This window comes from Gopherus flavomarginatus, chromosome 24 (genome assembly GCF_025201925.1).
Source record: "Gopherus flavomarginatus isolate rGopFla2 chromosome 24, rGopFla2.mat.asm, whole genome shotgun sequence".
NCBI classification, from domain to species: domain Eukaryota; kingdom Metazoa; phylum Chordata; order Testudines; family Testudinidae; genus Gopherus; species Gopherus flavomarginatus.
In genome coordinates this window covers 15,660,848-15,666,104 of record NC_066640.1, presented here as the reverse complement: position 1 = coordinate 15,666,104, position 5,257 = coordinate 15,660,848, and positions in this window count along the sequence as shown.

Sequence of the window (5,257 nt, the reverse complement as noted above, 5' to 3'; positions counted from 1 at the left end):
TACAGCGGTGGGTGTGTGCCACTGGGCCTTTGTGCAGCGTGAGCAGCGAGCCAGGTCGGTCAGACACTGGGAGCGGGAGCAGGAGCAGGGAAACCTCGCCACTGCCTCGCCTCAGAAGTTACCTCAGGCAGCCCTGCCCAGCGGCTCCCTGGCAGGGAGGAGGGAAACGATCAATTTTACCTCAGGGTTGTGGCCTGGATCTCTCTGGGAGGGCTTGACCCTTGATCCCACTAGGGCAGGGGTTCTCAAACTAGGGGTTGGGACCCCTCAGGGGGTCGTGAGCTGTGAGCCTCCACCCCAAACCCTGCTTTGCCTCCAGCATTTATAATGGTGTTAAATATAGAAAAAGTGTTTTTAATGTATAAGGGGGGGTCGCTTGCTATGTGAAAGGGGTCCCCAGTAAAAAGGTTTGAGAGACACTGTACTAGGGGACCATGGATCATCCCAGCTCACCCACCCTCCAGGCCCTGGGCTTTTCTGGGCCTCTCACTGACAGTCATGGTGGAAGGGGGACCCTGTAGCTGCCCCACCTCTCAGCGAGTCAAAGTGGGGACAATGACATGGCTCCTTCATGCACTGAGCCTGTCAGTTCTCAGCTCCCCCCTGCTGTGTGTGTGCGCGCGCCCTGAGCTGGGGGCACAGTAGAGTCCTGGAGGGCTCCCTGGTGCTACAGTAATACAAATAATTGAATCTTCTAGTGAGTGAGTTCTAGTTTGTTTAAAAATATCACTGAACACTTAAGCCAGCAGCAGTGCAGCAGAACCAGATCTAGCCTCCAAATTCTCTCTGCAAGTTCATGGACAACTTATGTCACAACACTGAGTTCTTTCTGTTCATGCAGATGCTGTAAACATGTCTCCGATAAATGAATGTGTAATGACTGCTTGGTGGGTGCCACTGCAGGTTGAACCCAGGACCTTCAGGGCTAAGGGATGAGCCTCCGGAGGCTGAGCTCAGGACTACCCATGTGCAGCCTTTTCTTGCTCTGCAGATTGCAACATAACTGAAAAAGCCCTCTGCTGCCACCAGTGACTTCCAGCTCATTTCTGGGAACTTCGGTGCTTGTGCCGGTTTGATTTGATAGTGGACGTGTCCTATTGTGTCCTTCAAATGCACCGAAAGGAAAAGAGTCTTGTTAGATGACTGTCTTAAAACTAAGAGAAAAAGCCCCAGATCAGAGTTTGCTGCACATGGGAATAGTGCAGCGTTCTCTCAGCACCTCTTCAGTTCCCGTATCTGCACCCAAGTAGTTCTAAATATTCTCGGGTATGTGCGGTGTGAGGAGCATTCAGCAATGATGATAACACAGGGACACCTCCTGGAAGAGATGATGTATCCCCTCCCAAGGAACAAGAGAGTGAACTGAAAAGCACCAGCGGCTTCTAACTTCCCTGGGCAGAGAGATCCACAACTCCTCTTTGCAACCCTGACGGTTAATGGTGTCAAATGTTCAGCCTAACACTTAGAGTTCAGTGACAGCTGTTAGAGCAGGAAGGAATGGAACAGAGTGGGTGGGATACTTGCCGACTTGCTGTCCTGTTCTGGGAATTCGTTGTGTTATAAACAAGGGGATGACGCTATATTCTAGATAAAATGGAGGTCCTGACCCTTTGTCGTTAAAGATCCCAGGGTGCTTGTCATGAGTGCGGGATGTTAACCTGGTGTCGTGCCCAGTTGCCAGTCTGGACAATCGTGTTTTGCTTCCCTGAGTTCCCTGTGCCATCCCCAGAAGTGCTGTTTGAACGCAATATTCTTCACTTCCTCCTCCTAATGCGTGCAGTGTTGCTGTGCAGTTCCCCCACCCCCACCCCCACCCCCAGGGAGCTCTCTGCAGTGGGGAGTCAGATGGCCTCTAGCTAGGAATTGTTAAGCATTTTGGGACCTTGCAGAGTGAGGGGCAATGGAGAAATCTCATGGTCTATCACTGAGCTGCCAACCTCCCCGCCCACCTTCTGCTCTCAGGACTAGAGGTTCATGGCAACTGGACTCATGACTCAGCTGAATCAGTGGGAAGATCCCGGGGGAATTTAACAGGCAGAGCCTGCCTACTGCAGTCGGCACAGTGTTCAGAATGCCCCCCACGCACACATGACAAAAGAGGTTTTAAACTTGTTTTGCTTTCACTTTAACTGTGTGACAGGCCTGGCTGTCTTCCTAACAGGTCGGCCTCAGCTGATCTCCAAGTTACCAGGAGCCGGCCTCTCTCTGCACCACCATGGGCTTGTTGAGCGAGCAAGATTCATTTACCTCCTGGCTCCTCAATCGTCAAGGCTCAGATCTTGTTTCCGTTTGCCCAGTTATTCAGCAGCTCATCACTTAGCCCTGCATATTCCTGGGCTGGAGCTTGAGGAAAACATGAAGCTGAATTCAGTCCCGTGTAACTCCACAGAGGTGGGATGAATTTGGCCCACTTGTGTCAGTGTGCTTTTTGAGGAAGACATTGCTGTGAGGGAAAGGGCTAGGCTCCAGCTTTCATGTACAATGTGCTTTTGCTGCCACCCCGTGGCCTGCGGTAGGCATGTTATGGTATTTCCAGATCACTTTTCATTGCTATCCTCGTGTGTGTGTGTAAAATTAGCCCCTCAATCCTTTGCTCTAATTCTGGATGAGAAAGCAACAGTTCTACTGTGAGGTGCATGCTGGGCATCTTGGGGCACACCATTCTCCCATTCGAGATGTAGTTGTCCAGTTTCCCTCATGATTTTACTGACGTGTAGGCTACTGGCCTGAACACAGCACTGGGGGCCAGGAACTCAAGACTTCTAATACCAGACTTAACACTGACTCCCTCTGTGACCTGGCTGTGTCATTTCATCTCTGCTTCAGCTCCCCCACCAAAAAGCCAGGGGCAATAGTACTAACTGTGCCTACCTCATGGGGACATTGAGAGGATCAGCTGCTGAATGCGTGAGGAGCACTGAGAAGCTAAAAAAGCACAAAGTTTTATTTTCACTGGTACACTGGTAATGATAGTCTGTTAAACTAAAGCTAGGAAGGTGGAAATTTAATAAGGGACTCGTGCTCTGTTGCCAGCTGATGTTGTGAACGCTGCACTAAGGGTGGTGACATCCAACTCTCAGTCACTGGAGATGTTGGAGCAGCAGAGAATGGATCCTGCTCCAGAGAGAACCCATTAAAGAACAGCTTTGATGAGCAGATTTCCCTGGACTGACATGGGGATGTTGCTGGGCAGTATCCAAGGCATTATCAGGGCTGTGAGGATGCTGGTTAATCTGTTGATGTAAGGAGAGGAATCTGATCTTAGATGCCATTATCTCGATCCTCCATATTTCTGTACATGCCTTCCAATGTCTCATAGCAGGATGTGCCCTCTGCCACCAGGTGGCAGGACAGGACACCTTTCATGCTAGAATTATCCCTAAGCACTTCAAGTAATGAGAGAGACACTAGCAGTGCAAAAGCTGTGTTGTCAGCACAGATGCCTCTCTGGATGCAGCACCCTATGTATTCTGCACTAAGAAATAGCTCATCTATGGCTTGGAATATTAGAGCCTCTTGCTGACAGAGAATTGAGGTGTAAAATACTGGCTCAAACCCACCCCCTGCCCACATCTCTCTTACGCTCCCCTCACTAGTTTGAAAAGTGCCCTGGAAATCATGTAGGAACGTAAGACGGACCTAGTCAGGTACAGGGCCACCCAGAGGATTCAGGGAGCCTGGGGCAAAGCAATTTCAGGGGTCCCTTCCATTAAAAAAAAAAGTTGTAATACTATATTCTCGTGGGGGCTCCTGCGGGGCCCGGGGCCTGGGACAAATTGCCCCACTTGCCCCCCCCTCTGGACAGCCCTGGTCAGGTATCCTGTTCCTGCAGTGACCTGAGGCTTTAGGGTGAAGATGAGGGGAGAAAAAAACACCAACCCAACCCCAAACACAAATGTGCAACGTTAGTTGTGAGAGGAGGAATCTTTCCTGACTCCTCTGGCAATCTGCTTATACACTGAAGCATGAGATTGGATTGCCCTGGTCGGAGCATGTTCAAATTCATTCCTAGTACAGACCAAAGGGGAGTTTTGTGATCAAACTACCCATAAAAGCAGCAAAGAATCCTGTGGCACCTTATAGACTAACAGACGTTTTGGAGCATGAGCTTTCGTGGGTGAATTCGTCAGACGAAGTGGTTATTCACCCACGAAAGCTCATGCTCCAAAACGTCTGTTAGTCTATAAGGTGCCACAGGACTCTTTGCTGCTTTTACAGATCCAGACTAACACGGCTACCCCTCTGATACAAAATACCCATGTTTTCCGTTGCCCAAATGGCAGTAGCCAGCATGTAGCAGGACAGGCTTGTGGGTAAGGCACTGGACTAAGACTCAGGAGATCTGTCTTCCATTCCCAGCTTTACCACAGTCTCCCTGTGTGATGCTGGGTTAGCTGCTTACCCTCTCCGTGCTTCAGTTCCCATCTGTCAAACAGGGCCAATCCTCCTCCTCCTTCTGTATGTCCTGTCTCTTTAGATTATAAGATTTTAGGAGCAGGGACCAGGACAATGGAGCCCCAGCCAAGACTGGGGCGTCAAGTGCTACCATAACACAAATAGAGCCTGTCTAGATGGAAATTAATCCGTGTGTGCAGTGCAGCAATTGATCTTACCTGCTCTGTAAAATGCATAGAGCGACTGATGGAAAGCGCTCTGTAAGTGCTAGGTGGTAGTATTGCTGCACAGCACTGATTGCCCCCACAACACCAGACACATGAAGGCTCTATGATGATAAGAAAATACAGCAGGTTCTAGGGTGGCCAGCTCCCAAGCTCAGCTCTCCTTCCCTAGCACAGGTGCTTAGGAAAAGGGCCACAGGAGTTGCTGCTTTGGAAAAGTTGGCCTCAGCCAGCATCACAGATCCAGGCTGAATGCAAGCTGGGGAATGCTCCATTTATTCCTTCTTTCTTGTGTTGATTTATTCTGATTCCTTGTTGCAAACTGTTCGGGGGGCGGCGGGGAAAGACCTTGCTGACTGCAGCTTTGTTTGGTATTTTTTATGCAAAGTCCTTCCATCAGCTTAAAGAGGGTTATTGAAAGAAGTTATAAATTCATAAGAAAGATGAAGACTTAAAGCTCGTGCCTTCACAGAACGTAAAGACGTTTTAAAATGCTGGGCCAGATTCTCAGCTGGCCTAAATCAGCAAAGCTCCATTCATGTCAATGCTAACTTGCACCAGCTGAGGACCTGGTTCTCAAAGAATGTAATCCATGGGCAGGAGCTATCAATTGCATAGGAGTTAATACTGAAAACACA